An 18,157-nucleotide genomic window follows, 5' to 3' on the forward strand; every position below is an offset into this window, starting at 1 on the left:
GGGTTTACAGGTGCTCATTTTGGGGGTTTTCACACATAGGAGATAGGATTATTTATTTACAAGCAACAGAAGTTGACTCTGGATAACTCAGAGGCTTTCCAAGGGTCGGGCGACCCGCTGCTGAGTCTTCAAATCAGTTTTAGGGGTTGCAACCAGAATTTAATAAATGAAATAGAAGAGACTAGAAAATATAAGGATGCATCTAAGGGACTAAGGGTAAATATTATTTTATGCAACTTTTATTTCACTTATGCCTATGTGTCTATGTAGATACTGGGCCACTCTGTGTATTTCTTACTGTGGATCACATTTAAATGAGTTTGCAAATCACAGAAATTTAAGGAGAAAAATGGAGTTTATTGGAAGCATGTGGAAATCCTTCCAGAATCAAAGAAAAAGCTAAATAACCAGGACTTCAAAAGAAGAGGAACTGTGACAACTATAAAGTTCCAGGTGGCAGGAAATTCAGGATGCATCATCAGGCTGAATCAGCCCCACTGTTTTGCATCCCTGGGATACTGTGCTCAAGATCAAATACCAAGGAGAGAACACAGAAAATCTCTGAGTTAACCAGAGTCAATTTCTGTTGCTTGAAAATAATCCTACCTCCTGTGTATGAAAAATCCCAAAATGAGAACCTGTAAAAGGCACCCTACACCCTACAAGCTTTTCCCACATCCTAGTGCCTCCTGCCAATCTTGACCTTGGCAGTTGCTCTCGGGCACCAGACTCTCCCCAGTCATAGGACAAGCTCTGTGAGCAAAAAGTGGCTGAATGGTGGTTGGGGGGAGCCAAGTTAAGGCCAAAGCCAAATATAGCCAGAACATAGCATGTGCACATTGGCCCAACTAGATCGGTACCCAGGCCTTGACTAGGAAGACTGGGGCATCTTGATGGCCAGTCCTACCAGCAGCATTGCATGGGTGAGCTGTACTCTCCCATGGAAATACAATGGAAGTGCTCTGGCCAGAGAAAGGACAATGCCTGCTTGCAGAGCAAAATCCCGCTACAGACGACCACTCGGGAGTGGAATTGTTTTTCCCTCTCCCATAAAAATAACTAGTGTTTTTCTTCTGATAATAAGAAATCTAATGTTCAGAATTTTTTTAATTAAAAAATACTGAAGATTATAGAGCCAGTCCTGATGGCCTAGTGGTTAAAGTTCAGTGCTCACCACTTGAGCGGCCTGGGTTCGCCTCCTCGTCACAGAACCACACCACCTGTCTGTCAGTAGCCGAGCTGTGGCGGTGGCTGACATAGAAGAACTGGAGCGACTTACAACTAGGATATACAACCATGTACTGGGGCTGCTTTGGGGAGGTGAAAAAAAAAAAAAAAAGGAGGAAGACTGGCAACAGATGTTAGCTCAGGGTGAATCTTTCCCTCCCCCGCCCCCCAAAAATACTGAAGATTATAGAAGAGAGCAAATGTCATTTCAAATAAGCCTACCAACGTCAGATGACCATCCTTTCAGACGTCCCTTCGTCCTCCATCTTCTCCTCTCCTCCTTTTTCCTCCCCTCCCCTCCTGCTCCTCTGAATCATGCTTCTCAAAGAGAGACAAATCACGTTTTTGAATCTGGTGACTTTCTCACCTGTCTCTGCTGTCTTAGGGTGCGCCTCCCTCCCGATGGACAGAAGAGAGAGTTCTTTTCCCTTTAGTGTCTGAATGGAGGAAGTCTTCAGGCAGAGCTGTGTGCGGCTCAGAGCGGGCAAGCTTAAGAGAAATTAACGCTCCACAAATTAGATGTAACTGGTATAATTTGGAGCTAAAGTAATGAGAATAGGATGTCACAGAAAGTCTAATCGGATTCGACAAACACACGTTTCGATTCCTTTTGTGCAAACGGCTCTGCTAGGCACTGAGGAGGAGAGGGAAAGTAAGATGAATAAGGCAGAGCTGCCTCCTTCGAAGAGCTGGCTGTCTAGTGGGGGAGAGTGACAAAGAGATGGTGGCACAAACCAGCCCCGGGTGAAGTTATGAACCAAGTGCTGTGGCGGCACAGAGGAAAAAGCAATTAATATGCAATTATCAATTAGTTTGGTCTGATACATCTTCATTACGCAAATAAGAGGGCATCCCGTCCGTCTTCCATTCCAGCCCCACCTGGGTCCTTGCCTACTTGCTTTGCTTTCATTTCCTGGGATGGGGAACCCGTTCTTCTCCTGGGTGCCTTTCCTTGGACTCTGCCCTTTCTCACCTGGTGAATTCCTCCTCCTCATATTTTTAGGTCTCAAACATCAATGCCTTGAAAAGGCTTTCTCTGATCTCTTCCCCCAGGCTCAATACCTTTCTCTCTTAGCACACTGTTTTCTTTCCCATCACATGATTACTGTCTGTTTCCTTCAATTCTGTTAGGGGAGAGATCAAACCTGTTTTATTTGCCCAGCACTTAAGTGCTCAATTAATAATCTGTTGAGTGAATGAAAAATGAGTGAATGTGTTCCATGAGAGAATATACCTGTTAAAAAAAACAAAATTCAACTGAGTAGATTTTAAAGATCTTATGGGCTTTATTCAATAATTCATGGATTGGGCAGCATCTAATCTAGTAAATAGAAAGGTGCTCTGAAGAGCTGTGCAAGGCAAGAGGTTTTATAGTTAGAAGGCAGCAGGAAGGAGGAAGTTGTACCAGGCAAAAATGGATTGGTTATTTTGAAGTTACTTTCCCTGTAGGGGATGGCAGGGGTTCATGGGGCAGATTACATAACTAATGCTGATCAGGCTTTTCTGGAACCAGGCAATCGACTGGTTTAAGGTTCCATTTCTGGGAGAGCCAAAACTGTAATTAAGTTAAGTCTTGGGTTGGTGATGTGGGGCATAGCATGAGTGACTCCATTTTGGGCCTGCTGTGTTGTAATTTTTTGTAAGGAGGACCAGCCCTGAGCTAACATCCGATGCCAATCCTCCCCTTTTTCCCTGAGGAAGACTGGCCCTGGGCTAACATCCATGCCCATCCTCCTCTACTTTATATGGGATGCCGCCACAGCACGGGTTAGCAAGCCGTGCGTCGGTGCGTGCCCGGGATCCGAACCTGCAAACCCCGGGCCACCGCAGTGGAGTGCTCGCACTTAACCGCTGGGGCACCGGGCCGGCCCCCTGTTGTCTTGTTTTTAACACATTCTAATGAGGAAAAGGGAGCTGAGGCTGGTTATTCGGATTAAGATAGGGTAGGCTCTGACTACTCAAGAAAGGGAGATGCTAAAAGCAGTGTGGGATGCTCGACTGGATCCTGCAACAGAAAAAGGACATTAGTGGAAAAACTGGTGAATTCCAGTCCAATCTGTAATTTAGTGAACAGTATTGTACCAGTGTTAAATTCTTAATTTTGACAAACGTACCATCATTCTGTAAGACATAACCATTGGGAGAAACTAGGTGAAGGGTGCACAGGAACTCTCTACACTAACATTACAGCTTTTCTGTAAATCTAAAATTATTCCAAAATAGAAACTTCATTTAAAAAAAGGGAGGGGGATGAGAAGAGGCAAAGCACTCAGCCAGCAGATCTGGTCAGTGCAGAAGCTCTCTGAGTGAAAGTGTGAATATTAACATCTTTTTCCGACCTTTGTTTAGAACTCCTTCCAGAATGCTGTTGTTATAACTCACGGCTTTCTTTTTTTGGCTCTATATTGAGTCCGGAAAGGCTTTTCTGTGGATGGTAGACTCATTCATGTTCTGTGGGTATGGGGTAACACTTAGTCAAGAAGCCAGAGGTACCAGACAGAGCTTTCTATCCCCCCCCACGTCAATTACAAGCTGTCACTCACTTTCAAGGCTGAAATGAACAAACAAGAAAGGGAACCACATTCCAAAACAAGAGGAAAAATACGAAAAGATTTTTTTCTTCCTGCATGCCAAGTTCTATTACCTGATTAAACTCAAGCATATTTTGTATTTTCAAGAGAAATATTAGGTCCCCCGATTTTTAATCACAGTTAAAAAAAAGAAATATGAAATTCTCTAACTCCTAAAGCCTGATTTCATGTTAATTGAATAATGGCCAACCCTGTTTCTCCAACACTCTCAGAGCATCTCAATTCAGTCTAGGACATTTATTAAGGATGCATTGAGTGTGTGATACTGTTTGAACAACAGTGGAGGTCATCTAAAATACATGAAATCTTGCATCTAGGATCAAAGAATTTTTTGTCTCCTAGAAGAGGTTCTTTTGTGATCTCGAGAGTGTTTTAAAAGTCTCAAAAAAAATGAGCTTGCAAAATTAATTTCCATTCCTTTACATTGAAATAATAAATGCACGTAGTATAATACATGTAAGCATATTTTGCAAAGTCAAGTTATACAGAAATCAGACCACAGTATCAAAACTTACAACTCATTCTGCTAATACCTAATTGATTTTTTCCTTCTATTTTCTAACTTGTAATCATTATAAGCCTAGCCACAGCCTATGATTAAGTATTAACTGCTTTGGTGTAGAGTGGTGAAGCCTGAACGTGCTAACAGGACCTTCTCAAACCAGCCGTTGGAAAGGACCAAGAAGAACTGTCAGATTTCCCGCTCTACGTGTCCTCCATCGGGTCACTTTCTCTCCCCTGGCACCTGTGCCTGGCACCACCCCTGTCCAATTAGACATTCTAGTCTCTGGGGGTATGCATTAGGCTTATGACTGTAAATGACTTTGTGTTAAGCTACAAGATCAAGATTGCTACTTCATTATACTGTGAACTTGCTGAAGGACTCAGCAGGAAAAATGGAGATCAACAATGAGGAAATTCCATTTGAAACGCCCCCTTTCAACGTAGCAACAGTTCAGTTGGTGGAATTTGGTTACAATGAGTATTTTGTGAGAAATTGCTCACGTGGGCTCTGTAGCATTCACAATCTCTTGCAACAAATTCATTGCTTGAAATGAATAGGGGAAGAGTAGAAAATGTCATCTGAAAATATACCCAACAATCGCCACTACTTGGTGATCAACCATCCTGGTTTGCCTGGGACTGTCCTGATTTAGCAGTGCAAAGTCCTGCATCCCAGGAAACCATCAGTCCCTGGCAAATCAGGGCAGTAGGTCACTCTCCTACTACCCATTTCATGGAGATTGCAAGAGTTGAGAAGGCATTTGGTATCCAGTGGTGAACAACGGAACTGGTCACCCTCTTCTTTTCCATAGCATTAAAAGGCAGGTGCTGTGATGCTGAGAGTGACAGCTGCAAGAACATAGACCCAGAGGAGAAAAATATTTGTATAGAATGAGCTGGTGTATTGGATGCATGAAAACCAAATCAACAAAGCAATGATATTGTTAACTAGATATTAAGACAGGAAATAGCTTTGTTTTAAGGAATGTGCCTTTGAAATAGTATTCACCAACAAGGCGTTTAACCTGTATACTGAAGCCAGGAAGCCTCTGGCCTGACTTTCCCGCCACGTTCTCTGAAAGGGCCATACGTAGTTAATGTCTGACTATTCTGTTTGTGTGTGTGTGGGGAAGATGAGCCCTGTGCTAACATCTGCCAGTCCTCCTCTTTTTTTTTTTTCGCTGAGGAAGACTGGCCCTGGGCTAACATCCATGCCCATCTTCCTCCCCTCTACATGGGACGCCACCACAGCATGGCTGGCCAAGCGGTGCGTCGGTGCGTGCCTGGGATCCGAACTGGCAAACCCCAGGCCGCCGCAGCGGAGCGCACACACCTAACTGCTTGCGCCACCAGGCCGGCCCCCTGACTATTCTTTATAGCAATTTCTGGCTAATCAACTTGACGTTTTCCTTTCTCTTCTAGTGGCTGTGACTTAAGAGATTGAAGTAATTTCATGGCATTTACTGCAGGGGATACATAAATACTGTCAATAAGCTTTTAAAAAGTCTTTTTTTTTTTTTTTTTTTTTTGCTGAGGAAGATTCACCCTGAGCTAACATCTGTGCCAGTCTTCCTCTATTTTGTATGCAGGTTGCCTCCACAGCACGGCCACCTACGAATGGTGTAAATCTGTGCCTGGGGAACCGAACTCGGGCCACCAAAGCAGAGGGCACTGAATTTAACCACTAGGCCACATCACACCTCATTTCTCAATAATTCTGGTCTTGATGCCGGAAATCTTACATTCTCTGCATTGAATTAGCATGATTTTTACTTTAATCCCAGTCCAGTCTGTGATGGGAAGTACCATCTTCTGTTGTGACAGGAAGCCTTAATTAGATGATCAGTTTACCATTCCCCTATCCTTCCCTAATTTCTAAGGAAATTGACTCCCAAGGAGAATTCTCTGAGTGGTTTGAGGATTCTCTGAGTGGGATGGAAATTGGAGAAGTCCAGAGAGGACTAAACAGCCCTACCCAAGAAACAGAATCTGCAAACTGCAAGCACAGGGGGTTGGAGTAGGTGCATGGGGACCCTAGAGCCAGCTTGGCCAGAGAGAGGTTGGAGAAGAAATAAAGAGGTGATTCAGGGTATATATGAAGGAGAGATGCAAATCAAGGGGACATGTAGAAATTTTGCTCTGGAGTGAGCAAAATAACCATCTCCCAGTAAAACTGTCAAATAAAAAATAGACATTCGTGTCTATATTACCTAAAGCAATCTACAGATTCAGTGCAATCCCAATCAGAATCCCAATGACATTCTTCATGGAAATAGAAAAAAGAATACTAAAATTCATATGGGGCAACAAAAGACCCCGAATAGCTAAAGCAATCCTAAGAAAAAAGAACAAAGCAGGAGGCATCACAATCCCTGACTTCAAAACATACTACAAAGCAATAGTAATCAAAACAGCACGGTACTGGTACAAAAACAGACACACAGATCAATGGAACAGAATTGAAAGCCCAGAAATAAAACCACACATGTACGGACAGCTAATTTTTGACAAAGGAGCTAAGAACATACAATGGAGAAAGGAAAGTCTCTTCAATAAATGGTGTCGGGAAAACTGGACAGCCACGTGCAAAAGAATGAAAGTGGACCATCTGCTATCGCCATTCACAAAAATTAACTCAAAATGGATCAAAGACCTGAAGGTGAGACCTGAAACTATAAAACTCATAGAAGAAAATATAGACAGCACACTATTTGACATTGGTCATCAAGGAATCTTTTCGGATGACATGCCTACCCAGACTAGGGAAACTAAAGAAAAAATAAACAAGTGGGACTTTATCAGATTAAAGAGCTTCTACAAGACAAATGAAACCAGAATCAAGATGAACAGACAACCCACCAGCTGGGAGAAAATATTTGCAAAACATACATCTAACAAGGGGTTGATCTCCATGATATATAAAGAACTCACACAAGTGAACAACAAAAAAAACAAACAACCCGATCAAAAATTGGGCAGAGGAAATGAACAGACACTTCTCCAAAGAAGATATACAGATGGCCAATAGGCGCATGAAAAGATGTTCAACATCACTAATCATCAGGGAAATGCAAATCAAAACAACACTAAGATGGGCCGGCTCCGTGGCTTGGCGGTTAAGTGAGTGCGCTCTGATGCTGGCGGCCCGGGTTCGGATCCCGGGCGCGCCCCGAGGCACCACTTCTCCGTCCAGCGCGAGGCCGAGTCCCACGTACAGCAACTAGAAGGATGTGAACCTACGACATACAGCTGTCTGCTGGGGCTTTGGGGGGAAAAACATGAATAAATAAAATCTTTAAAAAAAAAAAAAAAAAAAAAAAAAACAACACTAAGATACCACCTCATGCCCGTTAGAATGGCTATAATCACCAAGACAAAAAACAACAAATGTTGGAGAGGATGTGGAGAAACAGGAACCCTCATACATAGCTGGTGGGAATGCAAACTGGTGCAGCCACTATGGAAAACGGCATGGAGATTCCTCAAAGAATTAAAAATAGAGATACCCTATGACCCAGCCATCCCACTACTGGGAATCTATCCAAGGAACCTGAAATCAACAATCCAAAGAGGCTTATGCACCCCTATGTTCATTGCAGCATTATTCACTATAGCCAAGAAGTGGAAGCAACCTAAGTGTCCCTCGACTGACGATTGGATCAAGAAGATGTGGTATATATATATACAATGGAATACTACTCAGCCATAAAAAAAGACAAAATCGTCCCATTTGCAACAACATGGATGGGCCTGGAGGGTATTATGTTAAGTGAAATAAGCCAGAAAGAGAAAGACAAACACTGTATGATCTCACTCATATGTGGAATATAAACCAACACACGGACAGAGAAAACTGTATTGTGGTTACCAGGGGCAATGGGGGTGGGGGGAGGGCACAAGGGGTGAAGGGGTATATATATATATGGTGATGGACAAACAAAAATGTACAACCCAAAATTTCACAATGTTAAAAACTATTAAAACATCAATAAAAAATAATAGACATTAGTCACTATTGGAGTTGGGTTTTCTGTTTTTTATTTTGTTCTTGTTAATTTGTTTTGTTTTGTTTTGTGAGGAGGACTAGCGCTGAGCTAACATCCCATGCCAATCCTCCTCTTTTTTGCTGAGGAAGATTGGCCCTGGGCTAACATACATGCCCATCTTCCTCTACTTTATATGGGATGCCGCCACAGCATGGCCTGAAGCCGTGCGTCGGTGCATGCCCCGGATCCGAACCTGTGAACCCAGGGCCACCGAAGCGGAGCATGGGCACTTAACCGCTGTGCCACCAGGCCAGCCCCTTCTTCTTGTTAATTTGTTTGGTGTGATGATGTGCCAAGACCAGCTTAAAGGCAGCCATGGGTAGAAGCAGGGGTTGTTTCTTGTGAGCTACATTGAGACTAGGCCATCAGCTTGACATCTCAATACATCAACAAATATTGGCTGAACATTTGCCAGCTCGGTCTAGTTACAGGTTTCCAAGATGAATGAGACACCGTGCCTGTCCTCAAGGAATTTATGAGCTGGTGAAAGAGACAGACACATTAACAGATAATTGTGTAACATGCTGAGTGCTTCATCAGAGGGAAGGTCCAGGAACATTGGGAGCTCAGAGGCTTCTGACCCAGCCCAGGGGCCCCAGGAAGGTGTTCAGACAGGAATGACCCCTGGGTTCAGTTAACCAGATGAGGAAGGAAAACAGCAAAGTCATAGAAGTACAGAGCAGTGTGGTGCTTCCTGGGACCTACAAGCGGTTCCTCATCACCAGAACATACCCTGAGTGGGTTCCTGCCCAGCCTTTCTCCCTTCCTAACCTCCTTCCTTCTCACACTCATCCATTCGCTTATCAGAGTTCATTCCATGCCCTCTGTACACAAAACTTGAGGCTAGGAGCCAGAAATAAAATAGAGGAGAAATAAACCTATTCATTGCCCTCATGGAGTTAAACACACAAATAAAAATATAATTTGTACCTGTGGTAAGTGCACCGCAGGAGAAGTCCAGGTGGGGTTGCCAGATAAAAAAAGCCCAGTCAACTCTGAATTTCAGATAAACAACAAATATTTTTTTAAGTATAAGTATGTCTCATGCAATATTTGGGACGTTGTTGTTAGTGCCGTTGAGTCGATTCCCGTGGACAGCAGAGCGGAACCCTGCCCGGTCTTTCTGTGCCATCTTCTCACCTTCCGGTGCTCTATCAGACAATGCTCTGCTGCTATTCACAGGGTTTTCATGGCCAGTTTTTTAGGAAGTAGTGGCCAGGTCCTTCTTCCTAATCTGTCTCAGTCTGGAAGCTCTGCTGAAACCTGCCCACCCTGGGTGACCCTGCTGGTGTTTGAAATACCAGTGACATACTTTCAGCATCACAGCAACACATGGCTGCTACAGTGTCACAAACGACAGACGGATGGTGTGGTTCCCTGACCGAGAAATGAGCCGGGGTCGCGGCAGTGAGAACACCGAATCTCAACCACTAGACCACTAATTTAGGACATAGGCTAAAATTTTTGTGTGTCTGAAATTAGAGTTAACCGGGCACTCTGTATTTTTATTTGCTAAACCTGGCAACCGTTAAGTCCAGGATGCCATGAGAGCACATGGCTGGACGGCCTGGTCTGGGGTGCAGGGCGAGGGTGGGCAGAGCAAGGGTGAGGTCTGTAGAACAGAAGCTTTACCTGGAGGAGGAGTCGGGAGAGGAGGGTGTTCCCAGAGGAGGAGACGGCGTGAATGGGAGCAGAAAGCAGTCTGGACGGAGCATCTGCGAGAAGGCTCCTGGGGCTCCAGCACAGATATTTAATTCACTGGGATATGGCGCGAGGAGAAGCAATTGGCAAATGAATAAAACTCTCACGTTTTTAAGGAGGGTGAAGTACAAGTCAATGTCAGGTGCGGTGACTCAGGGTATTGATTGTCTAAGGTTAGTCAGGGGAGACGTGTGCTGGACTCGCTCAGCCCTTCTGTTGCCAGCTGTCAAATAATTCAGACGTGGCGGCCAGTCCGCGGGCAGCACAAAATTCTTAAACCATGCAGAGTCATCCCCCGATGAGTCTGACTTTGCCTGTAAACGTGCAACCACAGAGACTTTCAAAAGCTGGAAAGGGTTCTGGGAGGCCAGTTTGTTTCTGTGTAAATATGAAGTGCAGCATAACTGATCTGTCAGAGACAAGGCACTGGGGTAACCTTTCAGTAAACTACGCAGGCTTTGTATACAACATGGGTGGAAAGCCGTGGTGGAGCGCATGAGTGAGCATCCCGTACACGACCTGCTGCTGAAACCAAAGCGTGCCAGGGTGGCTGGACCGAAAACCCCGGTAACTGAGCGTCGGGCCAATCCCCTGGGCAATGGTTCTCAACCAGGGGCGATTGGACCCCCAGGGGTCATTTGGCAAAGTCTGGCGACATTCTCAATTGTCACAACTGGGGTTGAGGGGGTGCTACTGGCATCAAGGGGGTAGAGGCCAGGGATGCTGCTACACCTCCTATAATCCACAGGACAGCCCCCTCTCTCCCCAGCAAAGATTTATTTGGCCCCAATGTCGATAGTGCTGAGGGCGAGAAATCCTGGCATGGAGACACTGACGTGGGGAGGAGGGGAAATGTCATTCTGAATCCGATGACAGGAACGAGATCCTGTGCTTCCAATAGTATGAGGAGTGGCAGGGCCTTTGAAATACCCTTAAAGGCGTCCTTGCAGCCACTGTTACAGCAGAAGTGTAGCCAGGTCCTAACACGAAGAGTGAAGGAGGCGGGAAGCCCGGCAGGAGGATGTTCGAGGTGGAGGAGGCATAAAAAGGTCCTCTTCAAATACCTTCCTTCGCCTCATTGCTGAACCACTGAACAGCCTGATCTTTGCTTTCACACAGCCTCCTTGAATATATTTTCATCGCAGCCTTACAAAGATCATAGTAACCTCTCACCTTAAATATTCTCAAAAAGATGCCATTTCCAGAAAATATAGGCAGGGAGAGCCACCCCCCCATCCCTCCCCCCCCCCCACCTCCCACCCCAACCCGCTCTCCAGTGTTGCAACTGCCTTGGCAGCCAGGCTGCTTCATCCTAGAGCTGGGTCTTCCAAACGTGGGTGTGCCCAGCATCACGGAGCAAACTTGGGGTTCTTTCTGTGTGTGCTTTTTTTGTTTTCAATTTCAGACGTAAGACTAGCATAGACAAAAACCTAACACTCTTGCATCCACTGTCCAGGTTTGGCCAATGCTAAGATCTTTACTTCAAATCAGTTTTTAAAAAACCAAAAACCTTAAAGATTCAGCTGAAGATCTCTCTTTGGTCCTCTTCCTTTCCCGAAGTGACCCCTATCATGAAGTTAATATGTATCCTTCTTATCCACATTTGTATTTTTACTGTATTATGTATATCCATAAACAATATCTGATATCATGCTGTACATAGCCTTTTACCACTTGTTTTTGCCACTAAACATTATGTTTTCAGGATTTATGCAGGCTGATACACCAAATCTTTTATTTTTTTTTGATTGTTCAAAGTATTTAGTTATTTGTTATTATTTTTAAATTATTTTTACTGCCTACTTTAAGACCCTAGATCTGTATTGTCCAATACAGTAACTATTAGCCACCTGTGGCTATAAAATTTAAATTAATGAAATTAAATTGCTAAACTTCAGATCCTCGGTAGCAATAGCCACATTTCAAGTATTCTGTAACCACACGTGTCTGGTGGTTACTATATCGTACAATGCAGCTATAAAGCATTTCTTTCATCTTGGAAAGTTCTATTGGCACATTGCAAAGTATTTATAATATGTGAATATACGACAAATTCTTCAACCAATGTCCTATTGATAATATATAGGTTGTTTTCAATTTTCCACTATTACCAAACACTACTCTCGTGGCCATCCTGGTATATATGTCTTTTTGGGCCCAGGAGTAAGGGTTTAGGCAGTGTACTGATCTAGAAGTGGAAGTGCTGAGCAGACAGTATGCACATCTTCAGTTTTAATAAACATCGTCAAATTGTTATCCAACTGTGATTGTATAAATTTACACCCTTCCCAGCAGGGTGTGAGTTGCCATTTCCTTGCGTCTACACCAAACAACCATAAGCTATCGAGGTTGTTAAAAGTTTGCCAACCTGATGAGTGTGAAATGGTATTTGTTTCTTTATTTTTGCATTTTCCCGATTACCAGAAGTTAAGCATCTTTTCGTATGTTTACTGGATATTTGAGTTTCTTCTTCTGTGAATCCTTAGTTCATATCCTTTTGTTGTTGTTGTTGTTTTCTATTGTGTTGTCATTTTCATAGGCATTCTTTATATTTAGTTCCTGATCTTTTGTATATTTGGATATGATAAATATCTTCTCTCAATCTGTGGCCTGTCTTTTTCGTTTAACATTTTATTTTGAGTTAATGGTAGTTTGCATGCAGTTGTAAGAAATAATAGAGAGATCTCCATCTACTTTTCGTCCATGCTCCCCTAATGGTAACATTTTGCATAGATGTAGTACAATATCTCAAGCAGAAAATTGACATTGATACAATCCATTGACATTATTCAGATTTCCCCAGATTTACATGTACTTGTGTGTGTGTGTGTGTGTGTGTGTGTGTGTTTAGTTCTATACAATTTTATCATGTCTTTAGATTTGTGTGATGACGCCATAGTGAAGATACAGAGCAGTTCCATCACAGGGATCCTTCCAGGTACTTTTATAACTGCAATAACCTCCCCCCAACTCAATCCCTGGCAAGTACTAATCAGTTCTCCATTTCCATAATCTTGTCATTTTAAGAATGTTATATATATGGAATCACACAGTACATGATGAATCATACAATCACCATCTGAGATGGTCTTTTTTCACTTACTATAATTTTGTTGAAATCTATCCAAGTTGTGTGTGTACCAGTAGTTCGTTCCTTTTTATTGCTGAGTAGTATTCCCTAGTATGGATGTACCACAGTTTGGTTCACCCGTTGAGGGACATCCTGATTGTTTCCGGTTCGGGGCTATTATGAATAAAGCTGCTATGAACACTCATACAATTTTTTGTGTGAACATACGTTTTCATTTCTCTGGGATAAATACCCAAGAGTGCAATTGCTGAGTCACATGGAAGCACATATTTAGCTTTGTAGGAAACTATTTTATTATGCATCTTATAAGTTGTCATATTTCTGAGTGTAAAGTCGTTTGTAGTATTCCCTTATTATCTTTTTAATGGTTTAGAATGTGTAGAGATAGCCCCTGTCTCATTCCTGATATTGGTGCCTTGTACCTTCTCTCTTTTTATCTTTGTCAGTCTTGCTAGAGGTTTATCAATTTTGTTGATTTTTTTTTTTTAAGAATTAGATTTTTGTTTCATTGATTTTTCCCTATTGTTTTGCTGGTTTTGGTTTCACTGATTTCTGCTCTTATCTTTATTTGTTCCTTCTGCATTCTTGGGTTTATTTTGCTATTCTTTTTTTCGTTTCTTGAAGTAGGAACTTAGATTATTGATTTGAGATCTCTCTTTTCTAATGTAAATATTAAGTGCTATAAATTTCCCTCTCAGCACTGCCTTAGCTGCATTCCATGTATTATTTTCATTTTTTAAAAATTTTCTTTGAGACTCTTTTTTGACCCAAGGATTATTTAGAAGTATGTTATTTAATTTCCAAGTGTTGGGAGAAACATTTTATATTTCCATTATTGATTTCTGGCTTGATTCCATTATGGTCAGAGAATATAACATGTATGATTTCAATTCTCTTAAATTTGTTAAGATTTGTTTTTTGAGTTAGGATATGGTCTATCTTGATTAATGTTCCATGGCCGCTTGAAAAAAATATGTATTGTCCTGTTGTTGGGTGTAGTGTTCCATAAATATCAGTTAAGATGAGTTAGTTGATAGTGCTATTCACTTATTCTATATCCTTGCTGATTTTTTGTCAAGTAGTCCTATCAGTTGCTGACAGTGGAGTGTTGAAGTCCCTGGCTACAATTGTGGATTTGTCTACTTATCCTTTCAGCTCTATCAGTCTGCTTACGTATCTTGAGGCTCTATTTTTGGTGCATAAACAGGATTGCTATGTCTTTTTGACAAAATCACTCTTCTATAATTATATAAGTTCCCTCTTGTCATTTTCTTTGCTCTGAAGTCTACTTTATCTGGTATTGGCATAGCAACTCCTTTTTTCTTTTGATTAATATTTGTATTTCTTTTTCTATCATCGTACTTTCAACCCATGTATATTGTTATATTTGAAGTGAGTTTCTTGTAGATAACATATTGTTGGATCTTGTTTTTCTATTCACTCTGCCAATCTTTGTCTTTTAGTTCATGTATTTAGACTGTTTACATTTAAGATCATTATTGATGTGTTAGGACCCAAATTTGCACCCAACTCTACTCGTAATCATGATATTCTTCACTGTCATGCACTCATAGTTAAAAACAACCAAATACTAGTTTCACTTAAAAATGTTCTTGGTGAAGTAATAAGAATTATTAATTTTATTGACTCTTGGCCCTTGAGTACATGTCTTTTAAAGATTCTAAATGATGGAATGGGAAGTACACATAAAGCACTTTTGCTGTATTCTGAAGGAAAAGCACTGCAATTGTTTGAATTTAACTAGCTGCCTTTTTTTTTTTTTTTTGGCATAGAACATCATTTTTACCTGAAAGAATAACTGACAAACTGTGGTTTTTCAGGCTTGGGTGTTTGTCAGATAGTTTCTCAAAAATGAATGAAGTGAGCCTGTCACTTCAAGCAAAACAACTGACAGTATTTGTTGCCAGTGATAAAACTTGAGCTTTCAATAGACAATTAGGATTTTGGAAAACTTGCATCTGTTACCATGAGATTGACAGCTTCCCAGTACAAGACTTTTCTGATGAGATTGGTAGTAATGTGAATTAATGTGATGAAATATGTCAACATTTGGAAGATTAGGATAACTCAGTGAACCAGTATTTTGTACATGATATACAAAATCATGCTTGGTTAAAAGATCTTTTCAAAGATAGAACAATGAGGGGCTGGCCCCATGGTGTAGCGGTTAAGTGCATGCACTCCGCTGCTGGTGGCCTGGGTTCAGATCCCAGGTGCGCACCAAGGCACCGCTTGTCAGACCATGCTGTGGTGGCGTCCCATATAAAGTGGAGGAAGATGGGCACAGATGTTAGCCCAGGGTCAGTCTTCCTCAGCAAAAAAAGAGGAGGATTGGCATGGATGTTAGCTCAGGGCCAACCTTCTTCACACACACACACAAAAAGATAGAACATGAATTTTCATGTAACAGAGTGTAAGAAGTTCATTGATATAGCTTCAGATTCTACATTGCAACTAACCTTGAAGAAATTACTACTTCTTGAGTTTTGGCATACTAGAGAATAAGAATATCCACAATAATCTGAAAAAGCTATTAAAATACTCCTTCCTTGCTAACCATATACCTGTATGAGACTGGATTTTCTTTATATACGCCAAACAAAACAATATATCACAACAGTCTGAATGTAGAAGCAGATATGAGAATCCAGCCAGACATTAAAGAGATTTGCAAAAATGCAAAACGTTGCCACCCATTGAATTTTTTTTGTTTTGGAAAATAGAGTTTTTTAAATCAAAAATATGTTATTTGTATTAATATGTAATGAGTTTATAGCAATTATTTTTAAATGAGTTAGTAAATATTTATAAAATTTCTCAGTTTTAGTTTATTATACAGTAAATATTGATAGATATATAAACAAAAGCTCCTTGAGTCCTCAATAATTTTTTTAAATGAATGAGAACTGTTGATGTATGGCATGAAATAGGGATATAATTTTATTTTAGTATTCCCGTGTGAATAACCAGTTTCCCCAGTACTGGGGAATAGTCTACTCTGTCTCTACTGATCGTAACCTCCTGCCTTTAGCACATTGCCATATGCATGTGGGTCTGTGCCTAGATTCTCTTTTTTGGTTACATTTTTCTATTTGTCCATCCGTATGTCAATTCCATGGGGTCTTAATTACTATTGCATAATATTATCTTGGCATCTGGGGAGAACTGACATTTACGGTACAAGTCTTCCCATTCATGACCATGGTATATATTTCTGTTTATTTGGGTCTTGTCTTTATGTCCTTCAATAAAGTTTTATCATTTTCTCCACAGAGATTTCATATATTTTATTAAATTCATTGCTATTAGAACTTTATAGTTTTATTTGCTATTGTGATTTTTTAATTGAAAGTTTCAATTAATTATTACTGGAGTATAGGAATCTTATTGATTTTTTTGGTGTTAATCTTGTACCAGTAACTTTACTAAACTCTTTTTTAACTTTAATAATTTATAGATGCTCTGAATTTCCTGTGTGGACACAATCTGCAAATTAACACTATTTTGTTTCTTTCTGTTTCTTATACTTATTTTTTTTCCCTCATCTTATTGCACTGGCTCAGCCCTCAAGTGTAATGTTAATAGTGGTGATGTTGCATTTTGTCAAATGCCATATCTTACTCAATCAGAATTTCTGATAATGGAGAAGGGTGCCTCTTACAGGGTAAGGTTGCCTAGCATAGTGGATAAGGTAGTCTAGTATGGTGGTTAAGAGAATGACTTTTGGAGTTAGATGATCTGAATTCACATTGCAGTTCTCTTTTTCTAACTCTGTGACCTTGGCAATCACTTAACTTCTTATAGTCTTAGTTACTTCATCTATAAAATCAGAATAAAAATAGTCAGGAACTTACAGTGTTGTACAAAACATTAGCTTTTGTTTTGAGATCACCTGCCTTGGAGATGGCAATTGGGCCATCACTAACTTCTCACTTGGGCAGTGCTGGATTTTGTCATGACAACACAGTGCATTTCACTGCTCTATCCTTCAGGTCAACTGTGCAGTCGTCTCTTCTAGCTTACACTGAAGTTCAAGGTAGTGAGCATGCCTACTCTATAAATATTAATCTTTGTAAAGAGGCCCCTTGAAAGGAAGAAAAATATTAGGGTAAAGTAAACTTACAATACTTTTTCCCAACGCTCACGACAGTTGTTTGTTAAATCTTGAGAAGTTAACATCAACTTGAAAGACTGAACTTGGAAATTCACTTGGTCTTTTGGAAAGGCATTGTGGCAATATTTAACAATATTTTAAATGAATCTATCCTTTGACTCAGGAACTTCACTTTTAGGAATCTGTGTTACAGAAATACTTGCACAGGGGACTGGCCCGGTGATGTAGTGATTATTTTCTCATGCTCCGCTTCGGCAGCCTGGGGTTTGCAGATTCAGATCCTGGGCTCAGACCTACACACCACTCATCAAGCCATGCTGTTGCAGGCTTCCCACATAAAGTAGAGGAAGATGGGCATGGATGTTAGCCCAGGGCCAATCTTCCTCAGCAAAAAAGAGGGGGATTGGCAGTGGATGTTAGCTCAGGGCTAATCTTCCTCACACACACAAAAAAGAAATATTTGCACAAATGCATGAAGATTTCTATGATGGATTATAGTGTCATTAGAGACTTGTGTCTAGTGATGAAAAATTGGAAACAATCTAAGTGTCCATCAATCGGGAAGTGGTTAAACTGTGGTAGAGCCTTAGAGCGAGGTACCATATAGCTATTTGAGAAAGAAAGTAGTAGATCTATTCGCACCATCGTGGAAAGGTCTTCAAGAGATGTCATTAAGTGAAAAAACAAGTCACAGAATATGTATGGGACTGGAGAAGAGGTGTCCAGGGAACTCTTTTCCTTCCTTTTCAAACATACTTATAGATTGCTCGAATTTTCTACAAAGACAATTTATTCATGGATTGCTTGTGTAATTCTAAAACATCATTGGGACCCTGAACCAGACCTTCTGTGAAAGACAGAG

General features: G+C 41.2%; 1 protein-coding gene across 1 annotated transcript in view; it reads left to right on the forward strand.

The window, feature by feature from the left end:
* BMERB1 (bMERB domain containing 1) overlaps positions 1-18,157 on the forward strand; it is a 112,443-nt gene that overhangs the window by 22,722 nt on the left and 71,564 nt on the right. The gene's annotated exons all lie outside the window — the stretch shown is intronic.

This window comes from Ceratotherium simum, chromosome 26, assembly GCF_057802395.1.
Source record: "Ceratotherium simum simum isolate JZ-2026a chromosome 26, ASM5780239v1, whole genome shotgun sequence".
NCBI classification, from domain to species: Eukaryota; Metazoa; Chordata; class Mammalia; order Perissodactyla; family Rhinocerotidae; genus Ceratotherium; species Ceratotherium simum.